This window comes from Oryctolagus cuniculus, chromosome 13, assembly GCF_964237555.1.
Source record: "Oryctolagus cuniculus chromosome 13, mOryCun1.1, whole genome shotgun sequence".
Taxonomy (NCBI): Eukaryota; Metazoa; Chordata; class Mammalia; order Lagomorpha; family Leporidae; genus Oryctolagus; species Oryctolagus cuniculus.
In genome coordinates this window covers 90264738-90288792 of record NC_091444.1, presented here as the reverse complement: position 1 = coordinate 90288792, position 24055 = coordinate 90264738, and the positions used below count along the sequence as shown (strand labels likewise).

Here is a 24055-nt window from a genome sequence, read left to right as displayed (position 1 = left end):
TATTCCTAACCCTAACGCTAAAATGAACCAGACTGTACAACTTAACCCAAGCTTGAACCTTAGCACTATCCTTCATCCTAATCTTAGCCCTACACTCTATTCCTAACTTTAACCCTAATGAAAACCCAAACACTAGCATAGCCCTAACCCTAACAATAACTCTAAACCTAGCCCACATTCAGCCTTAATCCTAAATCTAAACCCAAACCCTAACCTAAACAACACTAACATTGAAACTAACCCAAAAACTATTGGTAAACATAATGCAAGGGGGAACCCAAACCCTAACCATCATCGTAACACTAACCTTAAACCCTAACACTGACCCTAAGCACAATGAAATACTAAACTTAAGCACATTCCTAACACCAAAACCAACCCCAATCCTGGGACAAAACCAAACCCTATCCCAAATCCAAACCATATAGGTAAATTTAACATAAGCCCAATTCATAGCCCTAATCCTCTTCTTAGCCTTAAAACTTAAACCTACACCCTAATCCTAAACCTAATCCTAATGAAACCCCAAACATAAGCATAATCCTAACCTTAATGCTAATACTAACCCTAGCCCAAACCCTAAACCTAAGCCTAAAACCTAAACCTAGCCAGAAGTCTACCCCTAACACTAACACTAACACATAACATTACACACTAAACTGTAACCTTAACCCTAATTAAACCTGAACCCTAAGGGTAGCCCTAACCCTTATGCTTACCTTAAACCTAACAATAAGCTGAACCCAAACTCTTCCACTGAACTTAACCTGAACACTGTAGGTAAACCTAAAGCAAGCCCAAAAACTAACCCTGCCTTCCTAAACCTAAACCTAATGAAACCCAATCCCTAACCCTAATCCTAACCCTAACCTTAGGCAAAAAGCAAAACCTAACTCTAACCCTAAACTGCACCCTATAGGTAAACCTAACATAAGCCCAAACCTTGATGCTAACCCTCATCCTAACCTTAAACCCACACTCTAATCCTAACCCTAAACCTAATGAAATCCCAACATTAGCATAGCCCTAACACTAACCCAAACACCAGCTCTAGTGCAAACTCAGCCTTAACCCTAAGTCTAAATCCAGAACCTACTCAGAAGCCTAACCCTAACACTAACACTAGCCCTAATACTACCCTAATCCCTACACGAACACTAGCTTAATGAAATCACAAACCTAAGGGTAGCCCTAGCCCACAAAATTGATTGGTAAACCTATTGCAAGAGGGAATCCTAACCCTAATCATCCTCCTAACCCTAACCTTAGATGCTAACACTAACCCTAACCATAATGAAACCCTAAACCTAAGCATATCCCTAATACTAACCCTAATCCTAACCCTAGACAAAAACAAAACTCTAACCCAAACCCAAACACTTAGGTAAACTTAACCCAAGCCTGAAGCTTAACCTAAAACACGGTCTAACCTTAACCTTACACCTTAAGCCCTAACTCTAGTGAGACCCTAAACACTAGAGTAGTCCCTAATCAGAAGCCTAACAATAACACTAACACTAGTCCTTACACTTAAACTAAACCCCAACATTAAATCTAATCCTAATGAAATCCTAACCCTAAATTTAACCATAAACTCGCCCAGGCACTCCCCACTCCCCAGGCAGGGTGGACAGTGAGAGAGAGAGAGACAGAGAGAAAGGTCTTCTTTTGCCTTTGGTTCACCCTCCAATGGCCACCGCGGCCGGCGCACCGCGCTGATCCAAAGGCAAGAGCCAGGTACTTATCCTGGTCTCCTGTGGGGTGCAGGGCCCAAGCACTTGGGCCATCCTCCACTGCACTCCCGGGCCACAGCAGAGAGCTGGCTCTGGAAGAGGGGCAACCTGGACAGAACCGGCGCCCAGAGCGGGACTAGAACCCGGTGTGCCAGCGCCGCAGGCGGAGGATTAGCCTAGTGAGCCGCGGCGCCGGCCTTTCCTACCTTTTAGAAGAGTCGCGGCATCCTTTCCTGCTGCCGCCGGCAGATGAACCCAGCTGCTCTGCCCATGACGTTCCACGTCCCTGACGCAGCGCCGTGTGCGACGTCGGTGTCCGCGTCCCTAGCGTCGGGGTTGCGTGGGACGTTGTTGGCGGGGCGCTCAGTTCATGGGCCGGCGGTCACGAGAAGGAATGAAGAGGCAGCGCTGACAACTCTTCTCAGAGGTGAGCAGTTTAGAGTTTCATTATGGTTAGGGTTAGTGTTGGGTTTTGAGGTTAGGGTTAGGATGACTGGTAGATTTACCAATAGTTTTTGGGTTAGTTTCAGTGTTGAGGTTTGGTTACAGCCTAATGTTAGGGTTAGGAATAGGTTTAAGGCTATGTTTAGGTTTGTAGTTTCATTAGGGTTAGGGATAGTGTAGGGATTAGGTCAAGTATTTGGTTCATGGTAGCATTAGGTTTAGGCTTCTGTCTAGGGTTTGGGGTTAGACTTAGGGTTAAGGCGGAGTTTGGGTTAGGGTCAGAGTTTGGATTAGTGTTAGGACAACACTAATGTTTAGGAATTCATTAGGGTTAGGATTAGGGTGTAGGTTTAAGGTTAGGATGAGGGTTAGGGTGAAGGTTCATGCTTCTGTCAGGTTTAAGGTTAGAGTTAGGTTTTGATTTAGGGTTAGGGTGAAGGTTAGTTGTACATTTAGTTTTAGGGCTTGTGCATCAGCTGGGAATAGTGTTAGGGCTAGGCTGAGGCCTAGGTGAGGTTCAGGATTAGGTTTAGAATTAGGTTTAAGGCTATGCTAAGGTTAGGGTAATTGTATGAATTTGTAGTTAGTGTGAGGGTTGGTGTTAGAGTTAGGTTTTGCACCAAGGCTAAGGCTTGGACTGGTGTGAGGCTTAGGACCAGGACTAGGGGTAAGGCTAGGGTGAAGTTTAGTAGTAGTATTAGGGCTGTGTGACATTTAGGGTTATTGTTTAAATTCAGGCTTGGTTTTAGGGATAGGGCTGGAGTTTGGTTTTGCTCTTGGTTAAGGCCAGGCTAGTGTGGGGATTATGGCCAGGGCTAGGGTTAAGGTTAGAATTAGGGTTAGGGTTAGGGTTAGGGTTAGGGTTACATTTACAGTAAATGTTATGGCTAGGGCTATGGTACCATTAGTATTATAGCTAGGATTAATGGTTAGGGTAAAGGCTAGGAGCACAGTTAGTTCTATGGCTTCAGCTTCAGCTAGGGATAGTGTTAGGTCTAGGCTGAGGCCAAGCATGAAGGTTAGGGTTAGGATTTGGTTTAGGGTTATGCTATGGTCAGAGTAATTGTTAGAATTAATGGTTAGTGCTAGGGTTAGGGCTAGAGTTAGGTTTAGCAGTAGGCCTAAGGCAAGGACTAGTATGAGGCTTTGAGCCATGCCTAGGTTTAGGGTTCCGGTTTGGTTTAGCGTTAGGTTTAGGAATAACATTATTAGTAGTAGGGTTAGGCTGAGTCCTAGATTTAGGGTTGAGGTCATGGTTATGATGAGGTTTGGATTAGAGTTAGGGCTATACTACATTTAGGGTTATTGTTATAATAATGGTTAGTGTTGGCTGGCGCCATGGCTCACTTGGCTAATCCTCCACCTGCGGTGCTGGTGGGTCCCGGTTGGGGTGCCGGGTACTATTCCTGGTTGCTCCTCTTCCAGTCCAGCTCTCTACTGTGGCCCGGGAGGGCAGAGGAGGATGGCCCAGGTGCTTCGATCCCTGCACCCGCATGGGAGACTGGGAGGAAGTACCTGGCTCCAGGCTTTGGACCAGCACAGTGCTGGCCGTAGCGGCCATTAGGGGAGTGAACCAACAGAAGGAAGACCTTTCTCTCTGTCTTTCTCTCACTGTCTATAACTCTCTCCCTGAAAAAAAAAAAAAAGAATAATGGTTAGTGTTAAAATTAGGGTTAGAGTTAGGTTTAGCAGTAGGGCTAAGGCAAGTTCTAGTATGAGGCTTAGAAACTGGACTAAGTTTTTGTTTAGAATCAGGGTTAGGTTTAAGAATAGTATAAGTGCTATGTGACAAGGGTATTTTTAGAATTTGTGCTTGTTTTTAGGTATAGGGCTAGAATTAAGTTTTACACTAAGGTTAAGGCCAGGGCTGATGTAAGGCTTAGGGCTTGGGCTAGGGTTAGGGTTAGGGCTAGGGTTAGGGTTACGGTTAAGGTTAAAGTTAGTGTTAGGTTTAGGTTAAGGATTATAGTTGGGGCTATGTGACATTTTGTGTCATTGTTAGAATTTGTAGTTGATGTTAGAGAAAGGGCTAGAGTTAGGTTCAGCACTAAGGTTATGTCCAGGGCTAGTTTGAGGCTTAGGGTCAGGGCATGGGTTAGATTTAGGATTAGGGTTAGGCTTAGGGGTAGGAGTTAGTAGTATGGTTAATTAGGGTTATGATTGCTCTTCAGTTAGTGTTATGTTTAGTTTTAATGCTTATGCTGAGGGTTACATCTAGAGTTTGTTTTAGTGCCAAGGCAATGGTGAGGTGGACTATTTGTATTGGGGTGAGTCCTAGGGTTAGGGTTATGGTGAAGGTTAGGGTTAGGTTTAGGGTTAGGTTTGGATTTAAGATTAGGGCTCAGACTATGGTAGCATTAGTGTTATGATTAGGATTAATGGTTAGGGTAAAGGTTAGGAATAAAGTTATGTTTAGGGCTTGGGCATCAGCTAGGGATAGTGTTAGGGTTAAGTCAAGGCCTAGGGATAGAGTTATGGTTAGTTTTAGGTCTACGTTTCAAATTATGGTTAGGGCCATACTACAGTTAGGGTAATTGTTAGAATTAGTGGTTAGTGTTACTGTTAGGACTAGGGTTAGGTTTACCAGAAAGTCTAAGGCAAGGGCTAGTGTGAGGCTTAGAGCTAAGTTTAGGGTTAGGATTAGGATTAGTGTCAGGTGGCAGGCTGGGTATGGAGAAAATAACCACTATATTCCTGAAGTTGTAACTATGAAATATGCATTCACTAAATAAAAGCTTTAAAAATAAAAATAAAAAAAGGAATAGCGTTAGGGCTTTTTGACACTTAGGGTTATTGTTAGAATTTGTGCTTGCCGCCGGCGCCGCGGCTCAATAGGCTAATCCTCCACCTAGCGGCGCCGGCACACCGGGTTCTAGTCCCGGTCGGGGCGCCGATTCTTTCCCAGTTGCCCCTCTTCCAGGCCAGCTCTCTGCTGTGGCCCGGGAGTGCAGTGGAGGATGGCCCAAGTGCTTGGGCCCTGCACCCCATGGGAGACCAGGAGAAGCACCTGGCTCCTGCCTTAGGATCAGCGCGGTGTGCCGGCCGCAGCGTGCCAGCCGTGGCAGCCATTGGAGGGTGAACCAACGGCAAAAGGAAGACCTTTTTCTCTGTCTCTCTCTCTCACTATCCACTCTGCCTGTCAAAAAAAGAAAAAAAGAAGAAGAAGAATTTGTGCTTGCTTTTATGTATATGGCTAGGGTTAAGTTTTGAACTAAGGCTAATGCTAGGGCTAGTGTGATTCTTATGGTAAGGGATAGTGTTAGGATTAGGGTTAAGTTAAGGGTTAGTGTTAGGGTAAGGGTTAGGGTTAGGGCTATGTGACAGTTTGGGTTATTCTTAGAATTCATGGTTGGTTTTAGGGAAAGGGCTAGAGTTAGGTTTAGCAATATAATTATGGCCAGGGCTAGTTGAGGCTGAGGGCCGAGGCTAGGGCTAAGCTTAGGGTCAGGATTAGTCTGAGGGGTAGGGTTATGATTAGGGCCCCCATCTGGCGGAGATGGTCCAGGAGGAAACCCGGAGCCCAAACCTCAGAGGGCTGTGCCATGTGAGTGGCGGCGTCCAGAGCACCGTGGCACGGATGTGCGTCTTGGACAAGATCACAACAGCACAGGCCATGACGACAAAAAGAGACAAATGGGATTCCATTTTTAAACAGATGTTGTTTATTTTTTTCGAAACACAGAGTTAGGAGAGGCAGAGGCAGAGAGAGAGAGAGACAGAGAGAGAGAGAGAGAGGGAGGACTTCCAGCTTCTGGATCACTCTCCAATGACCACAGTGGCTGGAGCTGGGTCGAACCGAAGGCAGTGCCCTCTGGAGGTGCCCCCTCTGTCCCATAGGTCCTGTCGGGATCTCACGGGGGCCACCCGTGTCCTGTGCCCGCGGAAATGGTGGATGTGAGCAAGCAGAGGTGGAGAAGCCACTCTAGGCACAGTGAATTAAAATGAGAAGCGAACCTGAAACAAAAGTTGCATTTTCAGAACATTTTCAGAACTCAGGGAGCAGGAGGTATGTTTATGCATAAGGTCAAATGTGCTGAGGCGAAGAAAAGTGATCTTGGGTTCCATAATCAGTTTCCAGTGCAACCCCCAAGGCAAGATCTAAAGCAGAGCTTGATGCATTGCATTGATGAATGTGAAACGTGTTGCTTGGGGAAAGCGTAGAGGAGTGTGGCTGGTGCGAGTCTGGCCTGGCTGCCAGGTGTGGAGAGGCCAGGCAGGTGTCAAGAGGTGATGGTGTGGGTCCCCCCACTAGGTGAGAAGGGGGCGGAGCCTCGGGCTGAGGGGCGAGCCCTGGGGCGGGGCTCCCTGGCGCTGCCCTCTGTGATGTCAGGGTGCATCTGTGTGCGTGGGCGGAGGGCGGGGGCGTGATCCCGTGGAGGCAGCCAGCTTTGCGGGTGCTGGAGCGTTGAGCGGAGGGCTGAGTGGTAAGTGACCTCGGGAGGAATCTCCTCAGCCCGATGTGCCCCCGCCTGTGGCTGTCTTGGGACCGGCTCTCTCCGGACGCACGGAAATGGTGAGTTTGTGCGTGGGGAGGTCAAGAAGCTGCGGCGTCGGCCCCCCAAATGCCCCCGAGGCCCAGGCCCAGGCCCAGGCCCAGCCCAGCTTGACGTGGTGTGGGGAGCGCCGGGCGCGCTGCCAAGCCGAACGCGCTGCGACTGCTGGGTGAGCGGGCACTGGGGGCCGCACGCAGGCCCTCCAGGTGTCCAGAGGGGGTTGGGCAAGCCCGGTGCCTGGAGTTTGGGTTCAAGAGGTAAGGTGTAGGGTGGGGGCCGGCAGAGGCTTGGTCCTCGGGGGAGGGTAGGGGGAAGCTGCAAGCTGCATGCTCTCGGATCCTCCCCTATGGGGCATGGCGGGTTTTCCTGCCAGGGTCCAGAGTGTGCTTCCTGACACCCTGTGGGAGCCAGGCAGAGGGGCGGGTGCGAGCTGCAGGTGCCAGGCACCCTGCTGGCCACGTGGATGGGCTGACAGTCCCATGGCTCTGGGTAGGACAGCGGCAGGTGGCGCGGGAGTTGTGTTTGTGGTCCGTCGGGACGCTCTTAGCTGGTTCCCTCTCAGACAGAACGAGTTTCTGGGATTGGAAGCTGAGTGGGCTTGGGTGGGCTTCCGTGGATTCAGGAAATGCACGCACCCCACCCTGTCCCCCCACCCCTGGTTTCAATGTGTGGCTGAGGGGTGTCTGTGGTACTCCAGCCACAGGGCTCAAAGGGCCACTGGGCCAGAGGATGAGAGGAGAAGCAGAAGGGCAAGAGGATCACCCCCACCTTTCCGCTGAGAATGGTGAGAACCACGGGCGTGAGGTTGAGGATAGGACTAGGGGGTGTCCTTGGGCTCTCCCGGACTTCTCAGAGGGCTGACAGGAGCTGCAGCAAAGGTGCCGGATGCTCCCTGTGTGGCACTGACCAACACTGGGCCCTTCATTCAGGAGGTTTTCAGTGACATCCTTTACTTGGATGTGTGTTGGGGAGGGAGCTGGTGGCAGGGAGCCTGGAGAACACATGTGCTTTCCAGAAACTTCCACGCTGATGGTGGCACCTGGCCTAGGAAAGATTCCAGTATACTCAGGTGTGAGCGAACGTTTAGTTTTCTTGAAAAGTTCGCCGTCATGCCCAGAACAGTTTGTGCACTTAGCTCCTTTTTGCGTGTCCGAGAAGTTTCTCTCAGCATTTGCCGTGGATGTGGTTCCTTTCACAGTTGTTATTTAGGGTGATGTAAGGAGGAAATGAGGCAGACCCCATGTAGAAGAGCAGCAACATCAGTGTTAGCCTTGGTGTTGCAGACAGAGCTGCCAAACTGAGCCTTTCCACCCATTCCCAACTCACACTGAGCCTTCGTGAGACCGGGAAATTCGAGTGTGTCACACACGTCAGTGCGTGGGTGTATGTTCCAATCTAACATACTTGTCATCGGTTATTCATAGACACACGTTGGAACCCTAAAGCAACAGTACAGAAAGAATCAGTATGCTGTGTAAATTTCATTTTCACTCATGCACACACACCCCTAGATCATCCGTTCTTAACCCTGTACAGTCCAATTCTTTATAACAAATACTTTGATATATTTTAATATAGTGCAGAAAGTAAAAGTGACTTCTGTAGTATCTTTGTACTTCTGAGCCTTTGTAGCAATGATGAAAAATCTCATTATCTTCTGTATTCCACTTTATACCCGTGCATCTAATATCCTGGAAGAAAGTTTGGAATGGTATCTTTACAAATGAGGGTACAAGGCTGAGGGTGGTGGACCTTTAATCTTTCTCGTGGGTTAATGTCAGAGTTTGGTAGGGCTGGCGCTGTGGCACAGTAGGTTAATCCTCTGCCTGTGGCACCAGCATGCCATTTGGCCACCAGTTCTAGTCCCTGCTGCTCCACTTCCAATCTAGCGTTCTGCTTGTTGCCTGGGAAAGTGGAGGAAGATTGCCAAATGCTTGAGCCCCTGCACCTACATGGGAGACCCAGAAGAAACTTTTGGCTCTGGATTGGCCCAGCTCTGTCCCTTGTGGCCATTTGAGGAGGCCCTCCAATGGCCGCCGCGGCCAGCGCACTGTGGCCAGCGCACCGCGCTGATCCGAAGGCAGGAGACAGGTACTTATCCTGGTCTCCCATGGGGTGCATGGCCCAAGCATTTGGGCCATCCTCCACTGCACTCCCGGGCCATAGCAGAGAGCTGGCCTGGAAGAGGGGCAACCGGGACAGAATCCAGAGCCCCAACCGGGACCAGAACCTGGTGTGCCAGCGCCGCTAGGCAGAGGATTAGCCTAGTGAGCTGCGGCGCCGGCCCCATAAGTTTTTTTTTTTGTTTTTTTTTTTTTTGTTGTTTTTTGTTTTTTTTTTTTTTTTTTGACAGGCAGAGTGGACAGTGAGAGAGAGAGACAGAGAGAAAGGTCTTCCTTTGCCGTTGGTTCACCCTCCAATGGCCGCCGCCGCCGGCGCGCTGCGGCCGGCGCACCGCGCTGATCCGATGGCAGGAGCCAGGAGCCAGGTGCTTTTCCTGGTCTCCCATGGGGTGCAGGGCCCAAGCACCTGGGCCATCCTCCACTGCACTCCCTGGCCACAGCAGAGAGCTGGCCTGGAAGAGGGGCAACCGGGACAGAATCCGGCGCCCCAACCGGGACTAGAACCCGGTGTGCCGGCGCCGCTAGGCGGAGGATTAGCCTAGTGAGCCGCGGCGCCGGCCCCCCATAAGTTTTGATATGTTGTGTTGTTATCCTCATTTACTTCCAGAAAGTTTTTGATTTCTCTTTTGATTTCTTCTATGACCCAGTGTTCATTCAGGAGCATGTTGTTCAGTCTCCATGTGTTTCAATACTCTTTAGGGACTCCTGAGTAGCAACTTCATTCCACTGTGGTCTGAGAAGCTGCATGCTAGGATTCTAATTCTTTTGAATTTGCTGAGACTTGCTTTATGGCCTAGGATGTGGTCAGTCCTAGAGAAGGTTCCATGCACTGCTGAGAAGAATGTAAATTCTTTACATGTCGGACTGAAAAGTTCTGTAGATATCTGTTAGATCCATTTGGGCAATAGTGTCGATTAAACCTGCTGTTTCCTTGTTGATCTTCTGTCCAGTTGATCTATCTATTTCTGAGAGTGGAGTATTGAAGTCCCCCAGTACTATGGTATTGGAATCTAAGTCTCCCTTTAAGTCCCTTAATATATCTTTTAAATAGACCAGTGCCCTGTAATTAGGTGCATATACATTTATAATAGTTACATTTTCCTGTTGAATTGACCCTTAATCATATATAGTGCCCCTCTTTGTCTCTCTTAACAGTTTATGTGTTTAAGTTTATTTGTCTGATATTAAGATGGCTACACCTGCTTTTTTTGGTTTCTGTTGGCATGGAATATCTTTTTTTCAACCTTTCACTTTCAGTCTGCATGCATCTTTGTTGGAAAGATGTGTTTCTTGTAGGCAGCAAGTAGATGGGTTTTGTTCCTTAATGCATTCAGCCAGTCTGTGTCTTTTAACTGGAGAATTGAGGCCATTAATGTTCATTGTGACTATTGATAAGTAGTAATTTTGCCCTGCCATTTTCCCAAAGAAGTTTTCTAGTATATGCTTTGAGCTTCCTGTGATCTTTTACTATGAGGTTTTCTTCCTTTACCTTCTTTCATATTGATGGCCATGTTTCTGTGTTTCTGTGTGTAGCACTTCTTTAAGCATCTTTTGCAGGGCTGGACGAGTAGTGACAAATTCTTTAAGTTTCTGTTTGCTATGAAAGGTCTTTTTTTTTTTTTTTTTTTTGACAGGCAGAGTGGACAGTGAGAGAGAGAGACAGAGAGAAAGGTCTTCCTTTGCCGTTGGTTCACCCTCCAATGGCCGCCGCGGCCAGTGCGCTGCGGCCGGCGCACCGCGCTGATCCGATGGCAGGAGCCAGGAGCCAGGTGCTTTTCCTGGTCTCCCATGGGGTGCAGGGCCCAAGCACCTGGGCCATCCTCCACTGCACTCCCTGGCCACAGCAGAGGGCTGGCCTGGAAGAGGGGCAACCGGGACAGAATCCGGCGCCCCGACCGGGACTAGAACCCGGTGTGCCGGCGCCGCTAGGCGGAGGATTAGCCTAGTGAGCCGCGGCGCCGGCCTCTGTTTGCTATGAAAGGTCTTTATTTCACCTTCAGTCACAAGTGAGAGCTTAGCAGGATATAATATTCTGGGCTGGCAGTTTTTCTCTCTTAGTACCTGGGCTATATCTCACCATTCCCTCCTAGATTGTAGGGTTTCTGATGAGAAGTCAGCTGTGAGTCTGATTGGAGATCCTCTGAGAGTAATCTGATGTTTCTCTCTTGCACATTTTAGGATCTTTTCTTTATGTTTCACTGTGGTGAGTTTAATTACAATGTGTCATGGTGAGATCTCTTTTGGTCATGTTTATTAGGGGTTTTATGAGCTTCCTGTACTAGGATGTCTGTGTCCTTCTCCAAACCCGGGAAATTTTCTGCTAGTATCTCACTAAAAAGGCCTTCTAATCCTTTCTCTCTCTCCATGCCTTCAGGAACTCCTAGAACCCGAATGTTGGGTTTTTTAATAGTATCCTGAAGATTCCTGACAATATTTTTTAGATTTCTAATTTCCTCTTCTTTTCTTTGGTTTGACTGTATACTTTCCTGTTCCCTGTCTTCTAAGTCTGATATTCTCTCTTCTGCATTACTCATTCTGTTTTTAAGGCTCTCCAATGTGTTTGTCATTTGATCTATTGAGCTCTTCATTTCATTATGATTTCTCTTCACTATCACCATTTCATGTTCTACTAGTTGCTTCATTTCATTTTTATTCCTCCTTAATATTTCATGTTCACAAGAGAGATTTTCTATCCTGTCCAGTAAGGATTTCTGTAGTTCAAGAATTTGTTTTTGAGAACTTTACTGTTCTTATCAATTTTTTGAGATCTGTTTCTTGCATTTCTTCTATCTCATCATTATAATCTTGAATTGGGGTTTCTTGTTCATTTGGGGGCGTCATAGTGTCTTCCTTGCTCTTGTTTCCTTGGTTTCTGCATTTGTTGCTTGGCATTGTGGAGATATTGTTTGGTTTCTTCGCTGTGGTGTTTTTTCTCATTATACTATGACTCTAGATTAAGTGGACTGTCTGCTTTTGATGGATCCTTAGAGGCATATGATGGGTGTGGCCAGAGAGCTCTCTTTGGTTATTCAGGGTTAAGGGTGTGCCAAGGTGACTCACCCAGGTTGTTCTCTCTCGCTCGCTCACTCTCTCTTTTTTTTTTTTTTAACTCAGAAGGGAAATAATTCCGCTCAGCTGAGCGGAATTGGGGGTAGTCAATGTATAAAATCTGGCCCCTGTGGGTATAATATTTGTCTGCTCTGCCCCAAGGACCACACAAAGGGTCTATGCAGTCCTCTTTGTGATCTGAAATTTCCCTGCAGTCTCCCACCGGGTTGCCAAGGTTACTGAGTTTGTGTACTCTCTCCCACACCCTCAGATTTTGAGTCTCAGGTCATTAGCTCCACACCTTCACTACGTCCTAACCTCCTGTTATTTCTCCCCACCAGAGTCAGGTTTTTCTGCTTGGTTGATGGCAGGCGCCGCTTTACGTATGTCCAAAATGGCACCTGCTCTTTGTCTTGCTTGCCTTTGTAAGCTGAGTGAAGAGAGAGGCTCGTGTCTGTGCCGGTCCCTTTTTTTATTTATTTTTCTCTCTTCTAGTTAGCCTGGCGAACTTTCCCCAGTGGGGTTTCAAGCCTCATTCCCTCTAGGCTTTTTCTGCCGTTTCCCTGCCAATGTCTCGGGCTACTGACCTCACCTCCCCTTCCAGTGCTGGTGTGTAGACTCCGCGGCTGGGCTCCCCAGCCATGGGCATCCTTGCTCTCCCTGTAGGTCCTCCGTGTCACATCCACTAGATCCAGAAGAGTTTCCTCTGCAATTTTTTTCCCTAGCCTTTCCCTGAAACTACAGTAACTCCACTTTTATTAAACTATGTTTTCCCGGACTATCAATGCATGCCCTAACTATTCCGCCATCTTCACAATAATTTCTTAATAGCATCAATTTCAAAGTTTAAATATCTGCCTCATAAATACCATAATTCAAAATGTTTTAATTAAATTAGAATCCAATTAAGTCTCTCTCCTTGAAATTAGTTTATAGGTCTGTTAGTATATTGTGGCCCCAAAAAAACTTCTTTTGTAGGACCCCAAAAGCGGTGTCCTCTTGTGACGACCCCAGAAACACAGACTCCGGACCAGACGATGCAATAGAACAGGAGGTAATTTTATTTCATTTGTACAAATGGGCCCTCTACTGCTGCAAGCAGCAAGCAAGCGAGAGGAGCCCCGAGCAGCTATCTCACACAGCTTTTAAAGGGCAAAACCACAAAATTAACATATTATAGGCTGGCGTAAGTTCATTGGATAATTTTCAGTAGCGGGCCTTGTATGGCAGTCTAAAAGTGGTAATGTCGGTGGAAAAGTACCAGGTCAAAGGGATACATTAGGGGAGGGGGTTTCTAGGAGAGAGGAATAGGTTGCTATGTGCCTTGTAGCTTTTTTTAGTTAACCTTGAGCAAGCGTAGGGAAGGGGCTTATCTACAAGGCAGGTGTTCTGTGTATCTCTGGTTAGTAGCTGACTGCTTTCTCTGTGAACCGGTTTACTCCCCATTTCCCAAGGCCGTCTCTGGAACGGTTTGTCTCAGGAGCCCCATTTTTTTTTATGGTGGCTCTTGGCTCCTTTCACTTTTCAGTGCATTAGGAGAAGAAGCCTGATCATTCGTACTACAGAGTCTGCCATGATTGGGGTTTTGCTGATTATACCCCTTGGTGCTGATTAACAGGTTTCCCTTTCCTGTGTTCTCTTGGGAATTGGTAGCTGGCTGTATGAGTTTGATTAGTTTTAGTGTAATTACTCCCTAGGTGATGTACACTGATTTCTTTTTTTCCCCAGAAATCTTTTATTTAAGAAATACAAACTTTATATATTTTATAACTACAACTTTAGGAACGCGGTGATTCTTCCCACCATATCCGCCCTTCCACCCCTCTTCCTCCTCTCTCTCCTATTCCCATTCTTATTTTTTACTAACATCTATTTTCTTTTTTATGAGAAAAAGTGAATTTTTAACTATCTTGTGAATCTACTTAGAAAAACACACACAAAGTTCACAACTATAAATTTAAATATTTTGCACTAAAAAAAAAACACTAAACAACAAACACAAAATCACAGGCATGAACTGTAAACCTGTATTAGTTATCAACTAGTCTTAAGGTTAATTCTTAGCAGTAATTTAGTATTTTCCTCCTTGGCATTTGTAATGGTTTAGCACCAAATGATCTGCAGAGGTACTAGTAACAATGATGGCTGCCAGTGTCAGGAGATGCTCAGTACACACCACTCCCCACACACACGGCCCACTCTCACACCACACAGACAGGAGGCATGTGGATATGGGGTCGCACGCTGACTTCCAGGGCAATGGAAATAAGACAGGGCACATGGGTCACACATCTTTAATGTAGTGCATTCGTAGAAAAAGGCAGCTTCTGCTCCCAGGCATGTGCTCGTCCTTGGGCTTTATATCATGATTTAGAAGATGCAGACGTTATTGCCTAAATGTTATTCTATACATTTCCATCAGTGTTCAGGAAAACACTTTCAAGTGCTACTTAACTTACACCATAATTACTGGGTTACAGCTTTTAGCACTTTTGGAAGCAATATTTTTGAAAGCTATGGATGTCCCTGATATCCACTTAAACCAGACCCTTTTCAGAGACAGTCTTGGCAGCTTGCACACTAGGTTCTCTGCGTGCCTGTCGCCATGGACACAGAAGAGCAAGAAGCTCTCCCTCTGCTCATAGTCACAGCTGTTGGTGTCCAGCACTTTGCAGATCTCCCACATCATGTCGCTGGGGTTCATGGAGCTGGTGGTCTTCATGCTCCAGGTGAAGCACAGGGAGCGAGGTTTTGCTTCTTTCTTCTCGTCCTTGTGAGTTTTGAATTTAATTTACTAAAAAGACTCAAAGCCTCGGCTTTGAGTCTGGGACAGTGGTGTGGCTTCATGGGACAGGCTGGGTGAGGCAGGTGTGCCATTGTATGTTGTAGTTCACTGCTCCCAGGGCTGGCCGTGGAAAGTGCTACTGGTGGCAGTGCCTCTTGGGAAGCAGATTCGATCCAGAGTGGCTGCACTGCCAGTACTATGAGTTGAAGCAACTGGGGTCCTCTTGTCAGGGATAGTGCTGTTCTTTGCCATTCTGAATCACTGAGTGTCTATCAGCTGTGGTTCTCTCACTGCAAATGTAAGTATTTCACCATGTCATTCCACCAGATGTTGTGTTACTTCTGGGGACAGCAGAGCTTTTCTTGTGTTCAGGAATATCTGCCTTACTGAGATTACTTGCATTCCCAAGCATTGGGCTGGCTGGAGCAATTCCCTTTCCTCCAAAAGCACTGATGCTTGTTCTCCAGGAGGGGATTCCATCTTCTTTGAGGTCACTATCTGCAGTGCTGGCTTGATTCCCTTTTGGATAGGCCACAACTGAAGGAATAGCTGGTCCAGCATGGCCACTGTACCTTCTATGTTTCTGGCTTGTAGAAACACTTCTCTGTACTTTGTGATGAGGGAGAAACCCATAGTCCCCATTGACTTTGAATCCCGGTGGGCAGGCGAGTTGAAGGTAGGCAAGATGCCCACAGAACTCCATAGGCGGGAAAGTCCATCTTCCCAGAATAAGGGGAGTGGAGGCACTGGCAGCCAGTGTGCCTCTGGGGGTTTTTGTCAGAGGGAGAAATCTCCCGTCCCCACAGCTCTGGCCTGTATTCTGTACTTTTAAAAATTCAAGAGCCAATGAAAGCATTTCTATAAAAATGGGAATTTATATGGGTAAACATTTTGAAACACGTTTTAGTAGATGTGTTTCTTACATTTAAAAGTTATTTAAAATTATATACTCATGGCTTCAATTATTTTGTGACTACTTTAAAATTTACTTCATATGATCAAAGTTGAAGATCTATTTATTTTTCTACTGTTAAAAGGCCTTGCCTATTTTCTTTTTTTTATAAATTTATTTTTTTTCATTTGAAAGAGTTACAGAGAGAGGTAGAGACAGAGTGAGAGGACTTTCATCTGCTGGTTCACTCCCCCAGATGGCCACAATGGCTGGAGCTGCACTGATCTGAAGTCAGGAGCCAGAAGCTTCTTCCGGGTCTCCCAAATGGGTGCAGGGGCCCAAGGACTTGGGCCATCTCCTACTGCTTTCCCAGGCCATAGCAGTGAACTGGATTGGAAGAGGAGCAGCCAGGACTAGAACCGGCGCCCATATGGATGCCGGCACTTCAGGCTAGGGCTTTGACTTGCTGTGCCACAGCACCAGCCCTGCCTATTTGCTTCTGAACATTGGTCTTTTTTACTTTGTATTTGTTGAAGTCTATTTTAGTAGATCATTAATTCATTGATGGTAATGTAAATCTAAAATATTATCTCAAAAAATTAATGAAGTATTAAGTTGAAAAGAAAACAGGCCAGCCGGCGCCATGGCTCACTAGGCTAATCCTCCACCTGTGGCACCGGCACCCTGGGTTCTAGTCCTGCTTGGGGCGCCAGATTCTGTCCCGGTTGCTCCTCTTCCAGTCTAGTTCTCTGCTGTGGCCCGGGAAGGCAGTGGAGGATGGCCCAGGTCCTTGGGCCCTGCACCCGCGTGGGAGACCAGGAGGAAGCACTTGGCTCCTGACTTCGGATCGGCGCGGTGCGCCAGCCGTAGCAGCCATTTGGTGGGTGAACCAATGGAAGGAAGACCTTTCTCTCTGTCTCTCTCTCTCACTATCTAACTCTACCTGTCAAAAAAAAAAAAAAAGAAAGAAAAAGAAAAAAAGAAAAGAAAACAGGCCAGCCACTGACTTCAGTACCTGAATATCTTACCCTGATTTTTCCATTAATCATGTTCTCAGCCCAAGTTCTCTTGCATTCCTTAAAAGCCCAAACCACTTTCACAGGGTAAGATGATAGTTACTGAGACTCTCAGTCTACTGCCCTCCTTATCATCAGTGGACTGAATTTCCTCCTTCCTTTATCCTTAAACCTCTTCCTCATTATTCTGATTCAATACCGTTGGCAAGGACCAGACTTTCAGTAATAAGATTACAAAGGAAGATGAAAAACTAAAGTATTTGTGTTTGATAGTGTCATATATAGAGAAAATCCTGAGAAATTTTCAAATATTAGAGCTGTAAAATGGGTTCAGCAGAGTAGAAGGATACAAAACCAGTATACCAGTTAACCAAATTGTATTTATTATAACACCAAAAAAGAAAAAAATTTTAGGAAAATTTTAAGAAACAAGTATTAGATGTGTATAATGGGCCAGGTTAACACTTGTATGCAATGGTGGCATCCCATTTTGGAGTGCTAGTTCAAGTCCTGAGTGCTCTGCCTCCTCTCCAGCTTCCTGCTCATGTGCCTGGTAGAACAGCAGAAGATGTCCCAAGTACTTGGGCCCCCTCCACTCATGTTGGAGATCTGGATGGATTTTCTTGCTTCTGGCTTCAGCCTGGCCTGGCCATGGCCTTTGCAGCCATTTGGGGAAAATCTTGATGTCTGTCTTTCCCTCCTTCTCTGTCAGTCTTTCAAATAAATATTCTTTTTTTAAAAAAGCCTTGCACACTCTAAACTATAAAAAAATAGTTGGAATCACTTAAGTAGTGAACAACAGGCTGACATTGTGACATCGCAGGTAAAACCTCTGCCTACAATACTGGCATCCCATGTCAGCACAGTTCACATCCAGGCTGCTCTACTTCCAACCTAGGTCCCTGCAAATGGCCTGGAAAAGTCAGCAGAAAATTACTTAATGTTCAGGCCTATGCCACCCATGTGGGAGACCTGGATGAAGCTCCTGGCTCCACACCTAGTCATTAACACTTAGGAGTTGGCAGCCATTCTACTAGCTTTTGTCAGGTTATGAACACCTCAGGGTTCTGATTTTTGTATCCCCCAGAAAGGAGTGGAGAAAAGAGACAAGGACCAACCTCAACAGAGACAGGTTGCTTTATTGAAGCACAGAGGGGCGGCAGTCTGTTCTTGCAAAGAGACTGCACACAGGGCACATGTAGGGCTGGGCTTTTAGCTGGTTGTCAAGGGAAGTTGCCACTGGTGGGAGAGAGAACTTGCTTCCAGAAGCCTTATAGGCCTTTCGCTTATCCTGTTTAGCAAGCTGCTTTGTAAGCTGTTTCGCAAGGGGATATGAGAGGTCATGAGTGGCTCTCCCACAGGTATGGGGGGGGGTCTCTTCAGGAGGAAGGAAGTGGGGGAGGGTGACATTCTTGTGAGCCTTATTGTCCTTTAGATTCTGCCTTGAGTTACAGGATCCAAGTAGGAGTCACGCAGCCGACCAAGTGACTGTGATGGGGCCCCTGCACCCAAGTGGGAGACCCGGAGGAAGCTCCTGGCTCCTGGCCTCGGATCAGTTCAGCTCTGGCCATTGTGGTCATCTGGGGAGTGAACCAGTGGATGGAAGGTCTCTTTCTCTCTGGCTCAATCTCTCTCTGTAACTGTGTCTTTCAAATAAATAAAGTAAATCTTAAAAAAAGAGAGAGAATGAAAGAGTAGATGGAAGAATTCTCATTCTTCCTCTCCCTCATACGTCACTGTCATTCTGCTTTACAAACTAATAAATCTTAATAAGAAAATAGTTTCTGGGTGATACTGTATCCTTTGTTAATTTAATAAAACTAGCTTTTCAGTGCTGTGCAACATTACTTTCTTTTTAAAGATTTATTTATTTGAAAGTCAGAGATACACAGAGAGAGAGAGAGGTCTTCCATCCGATGGTTCACTCCCCAACTGGCCGCAACGAGTGCCACTCTCAAGAAGGGTTTTGGCCAGTCCACCAGACTAACATTCCATAGAGATTCTGATAGTCCTCTGGGGTACCAGGTGAGAGGAAGGAGGGATCATCATACATATAAAAGTAAAGTCCCTAATTTTCTTGGCATTTGGGGATAAGGTGGAGGATGCTGATACTAAATGTCTAGAACCTTCTCCTTTCTTATCAATGACTCCCCTGGCATGGTGGGCCCAGGGCCAGCCAGCTGAGGTTCATGAGAAGTGGCTGTGAGGAGTAAACCACTCCCAATTACTCACTGACTCCCAGGACATTGTTAGCTCCAGGTCAGTAAGTGAAAGCCTGACAGACTGTAGGAAGTAAGCTTAGCTGAGAAAGGCTCAGCAGCATCCCCCACGTCCGCAGCAGGTTAACACCAGGCGAGAACAGACCTCTGACGCCCATCTGGTCCCATGGCTAGGGAGCAGCACTCCGCTGCTCATCTCTCTCTCTCTCTCTCTCTCTCTCTCTTTTTTTTTTTGCCAAGAGGCTTTCTCCATTTTATTTCTTTGGGAAAGGAAAACAAAGTCTTCCCGTCACATATGGTAGAGATATATATTTACGTAATTTCTTTTGTGGATATCTTGAAGCTGAGACTGTCATATTTTCTATTTGTTTTTCCTACTAATGCCTTCTCTTCTCCCAGGACCTGTGGCCCAGGCCCAGGTTCTGGGGCAAGTGCAGTGAAGGGTGAAGGCAGTGGTCGCCAGGGCGGCCTCCTCCCCAGCCCAGAGACATGGTGAGGACCACCCAGCAGGGGTTGTGCACGACTAAGAGACCATGTGCAGGGGCATTCCTGTCTTTGTGGGGGATTCACAGCGCATTAAACTGTCACCAGTCATGGGAGGAGATTGGAGAGAGTGCCACTGGACACAGGAGGACCCACAGCGGTGGCCGAGACCCCCAGAGGGGCTGGGACAACCTCATGGCACAGCAGGCCTGCCCCCTCCCTCTCCAACAAGGGGTGCCAAGAAGGGGGGCCCCACTCTCCTGCTGCCTGGGCCCTCAACACTGCTCACTCTGCCCTCCCCCATTCCCTCCGGAGAGGGCAGGCCACTGAGATAGGGCTGAAGAGTACGGCGGGGGTGGGGGTGGGGGCTCAGGGAAGAGCCTGGTCGCAGCTGCTTTGAGAACTTCTTTGGGGGGCACACAGGGAAGAGCAATGGGCGGGAGGGGGACCGTGGGGACCCGGGCTCCTGACAGGGCTTTTGTCGGAAGGCTAAGTGCCCAGGCGGTGGATCAGATCTAAGTGGACTCAATGTGCTCGAGGCGGGAGGGGGTCCAGGCTTTCTTCTCATCGCCCTGTTGCGGGGTGGGCGTGCTGGCGCCCCCCGCGGCCCCGCGCTCACGCAGCCGCCGCTGCAGCTGCTGGTTGCTCTGGTACATCTCCATGTAGGTCAGTTGCAGCTGTTTCTGGTACTCGCTGACCTCCTCCGCCTCCTCCAGCCACACACGGCGCCCCTCGGCGAAGCTGGCGCCCTGGCGCTCCCGGGCGCAACGCTGGCCAGCCGCCCCACCTCCCGCCGCAGGGCCCGCATCCCATTCTCCCTGCCGGCATCCGCCTTCCGATCCACGGAGGCCAGGGAGACGGCGGCGGCCACTCTGACCTGACTGAGCAGGTTGGCCTCGTCGCTCTCGCAAGTGGCCAGCGCCTCGGGGGCGGCAGCCTGCCGCTACAGACCTGCCGCAGTGCGGCCAGCTTCTGCTCCCACGCCTTCTGCCGTTCCTCCAGGACCCGGGCTGCGGCCGCCTCGCTCTGCTCCAGGCTTCGTTGCCACCTCCTGCTCCTTGCACAGCCGCTCTCCAGCTCCTGGCTCACAGCACTGGGAGGGGGCGGTGAGCAGGCTTCAGATGGCAGGCCTCCCCCGCCGCCCTCCCCTGATCCCAGGTGACTTGGCCTCCCCATGGATCGCGACGACCCACTCTTGCTGGAGGGCCACCCGCCCTAGGAGGTCCCCAGGTCCAGGTATCCCGACCCCCCACTGCTGCTGCCGTTCCCATAGCTGGCAGTGCCAATGCGGTCGATGTGGCTGGTGGAGCACTGAGGGGTGCCAGGTGCTGGCTATAGCTGGACCTGTAGGTGGGCAGGTTTGTGAGTGAGCTCCGGCCTGAGTCTGAGAGGCCACCCCCACTTCCACCCGCTGGGGTCATGGTCCGAGACTTGTCCAGTCCACCCTTGAGGCCTCCAGGGCCCTGTCATCCATCAGGGGTCCCATTGGTCTATGGGGGACACAAGTTCTGCATGGAGTGGAAATTCTTGGGTACAACAGGCTTCAAGGCAGATGGCCAAACTAGAGGCTCTGAGCACTGGTCTAGCTTGCCAGTGGTGGCCAGGAGCTTGGGTGGGTGGCTGGGCTCACTCACGGTACTGTGACAGGGCACCGCTGCTGCTGCTGCTGCTGCTGCTGCCACCGCTGCTACCCACAACATTGCCACAGACATCAGTGTGGTCACTGCCCCTCAGCTCGCCATTGAGGTAGAGGGAGTTGGCGAGAGCCTTGTCTTCTGAGGGGAAGTGGCCTGGCCTCTCCCTGCCAGCCCCGCTAACGCTGCCACTGCCACGGGGAGCAGGGAAACCGCCCTGGCTGCTGCCACCCCCTGTGCGGGTGCCCACGCTCTGCATGGCGAACTCCTGGGCATGGGCCACCCCACTGCCCACACTGCTCATGGCCGTGGTGCAAAGGCCAGAGGATCCTCAAGCCTGGGCCCCTCAGAGGCTCAGTCTGCAGGGGCCACGTGCATCCCTCTTGCAGTCAGGGCTCGGCCCGAACCAGCCGTGCGACTTTGCAGGAGCCAGCTGAGCCATCCTGGCCTGCGTTGTTCTCCTTGAGATGGGAGGAACAAAGCACCTACCTCGCGGAGCTGCCACGTGCCAGGCGCCCCAAGATGGTGGGCCACATTCTTTCAAAACATTTGTTTAGTGTAGAAAAGATAAACTCCGGATGAGGAGAACTACACAGAAACAGTAGGATGGGGAGAAGACCTTTGGGTTTGAAACTGGACCACTGTGCTCCAAGGGTGGATCTAAAGTACGTGTGAGCTGGGGGCAAGTTGTCTGTGGTCTTTATTATAAAATGGGAATCTTAACATCTGCTCCTCAGGGCTGCAAGGATCAAGTGCCCCAGGTGTGTGTGGTACCTTGTACACGGCAGGGGCAGAGTAGGCACACTGTGAGTATTCAGGCCTGTGCTCGCTTCCTGGCATGCCACTTAGAGCTCCCACCCCAGGACTCACTCTGCTGGATTCCTCCATCCATGGTCGGAGGAGTAGGAGAACCGAGTTCAGCTGTGAGCTTGATAGTTTGCTTTAATTCATATTCCATCTTGTGTTTCAGAGGGCGTCATTTTAAAAGAGAAAAGCTTCCAGGGTGTTTTGGAGTTTAAGAATGTGCGTTTTGCCTATCCGGCTCGCCCGGAGGTGCCCATATTTCAGGATTTCAGCCTGCCCATCCCAGCCGGATCTGTCACAGCCCTGGTTGGCTCAAGAGACTCTGGCAAATCAACAGTGGTTTCCCTCCTACTGAAGCTGTACGACCCCATTTCTGGTAAGTGGTTCACCCAGGGGTGGGGCAGAGGCACTTTCCTCCACCTGTGCAAATCCAGACGCATGGAGTCATCACCTGTCTTAAAATGGAAGTTTCCCTCTGGAATCACTGTCTCGATTCACTGTTTATGTGCCAGGAAATCTGAGGTAAAAGAAAATATCTAGTCGGGTGGATGCAAATGAAGTCAAAATATTGAGTCTGGAATCCCTTCGTCACGTTGACTACATCAAGAATGGAGCTTATACTTGTATTTCTGCCGTGTGTACTCTGTGGAGCACTTGTGCTTTTAATCAAAGAGTTGAAGTTTTTGCCAGTTTACAGAAGTGCCCAGCTGGCTTGTATGATTCCACAGCACCAGGAAGGCAAGACATTTCTTATGCTGTCACTGTTGTCCTCACCAAGCACTGTTGAACACCTTCATTGTATGGAACTAAACCCGCTAGTGACATCAGAGAGTTAGCACATGATTTTTTAAAAGCTCTGCCACCTGGGACTGATCTTTAAAAGCCGAGTCCAGAATTTTCCCACTGGATTCTTTCTGTGTTTACCCTGATCACCGACCCTGTGACACCCCGTGACTCTTTGCTTTCCTCTCTACAAGGAGCTATCAGTCTCCATGACCATGACATCCGTCAGCTAAATCCAGGCTGGCTGAGGTCCAAGATTGGGACAGTGAGTCAGGTAAGAAAAGAAGTCTTTATTTTTGTTTCACTTTTTAAAAAAAATTAGCTTTTGTCATTTGCTATTTCCTTGGCTTTGAATCTCTTGAGAGAGAAGAAATGGAAGCTTTCCAGATATATTTAACTAATTTCACATGGCAGGTTGTTTAGGTTTGTAATGGGCTGTGATTTCCTGAAGACTTCAAGCACTTAACCAGTTGAAGCACTGACTTTGTATCCAAACCCTGGGGCTGACATTACCTTGTAATGCAGAGGAAATGGTAGAAGCTTCTGTTGACTCATCCTCAGTTCCCATCTTCATTACCAGCCCCAGTCTACTGTTTCAGGGATAAAGACTATGGCACGAACCAGAGTCCCCTTGGGAGGAAACTGCAGATTGCAAAGTGAAATATGAATATAATGTGCTCTCATTAATGAGCTGTTTTCATAAGGCCATTTGGAGCAGGAACATTTGCCATGCCTGTTTTTACTGCTATTCCCAAGCTATGTGCACAGCAGACAAACCTGAACCGCACCTCCCTGTGAGCCTCTCCCTGTAATGAGCTCCCCTCCCCCCATGCCCTACCCATACCCTCCTCCTGACCTCACTCCCCTGGGTCAGGCTCAGACGGGGCTGTGAGGGGAGTACTCAGCCATGTAAGATCAGATCATATGATTATGAATAGGGAAAAGAAGTGAGAAGTTTGCCTTCTTTTGAGGGCTACTCCACAGAGCTCTGTAAAAATGTGTTCCCATCTGGTTTGTGTGTGTTTCAAAAAGTAATGGGTGAGGATGCATTCCTCCTTTGTCCTTAGTGGAAGGCAGGTCTCACATTTACTGTGATGGTCCTCCCTGGCACATGCCATGTGGGCATTTGCCACAGAGTCTCATTTCTCCTGTTTATGATAAAATTTGAGCCTTATTATTATTATTATTATTATTATTTGAAAGGCAGAGTTACAGAGGGAAAAAGGGAGAGACAGAGAGAGAGAGAGGAATTTCATCTGCTCGTTCACTCACCAAATGGCAGCAACATCCAGGGCTGGGCCAGGCCAAAGCCAGGAGCCAGGAGCTTCTTCCAGATCTCCCACGTGAGTGCAGGGGCCCAATCACTTGGGCTGTCCTTCACTGCTTTCCCAGGTGCATTAGCAGGGAGCTGGATCAGAAGTGGAGCAGCCAGGACAGGAACCAGCACCTATATGGGATGCCAGCATTGCAGGCGGTGACTTTACTTGCTTTGCCACAGCACTGTCCCACCCCCCCCCTTTTTTTTAAAGATTATTTATTTGAAAGGCAGAGTTAGAGATCTTCCATCCAGTGGTTCATTCCCCAGATGGTCACATGTC

At 48.4% G+C, this 24055-nt stretch overlaps 1 protein-coding gene and 2 pseudogenes across 5 annotated transcripts in view; 1 reads left to right on the top strand and 2 right to left on the bottom strand.

Annotated features, from left to right (window-relative positions):
- Window positions 1-6537: 6537 nt before the first annotated feature.
- Window positions 6538-24055, top strand: part of NUP133 (nucleoporin 133) — an 88458-nt gene continuing 70940 nt past the window's right edge. For 2 of the 5 annotated variants that reach the window (XM_070055887.1, XM_070055885.1), the window contains exons 1-3: window positions 6538-6690; window positions 21841-22050; window positions 22652-22731. The gene's annotated coding sequence lies outside the window, so the exon portion shown is untranslated. Of the gene's footprint in view, window positions 6691-21840; window positions 22732-24055 lie in introns of all 5 variants that reach the window. The other 3 variants (XM_070055886.1, XM_070055883.1, XM_070055884.1) reach the window with 2 other exon arrangements.
- Window positions 14102-15329, bottom strand: LOC103345744 (MAP/microtubule affinity-regulating kinase 3-like; annotated as a pseudogene).
- Window positions 19606-21221, bottom strand: LOC103345745 (leucine zipper putative tumor suppressor 3 pseudogene; annotated as a pseudogene).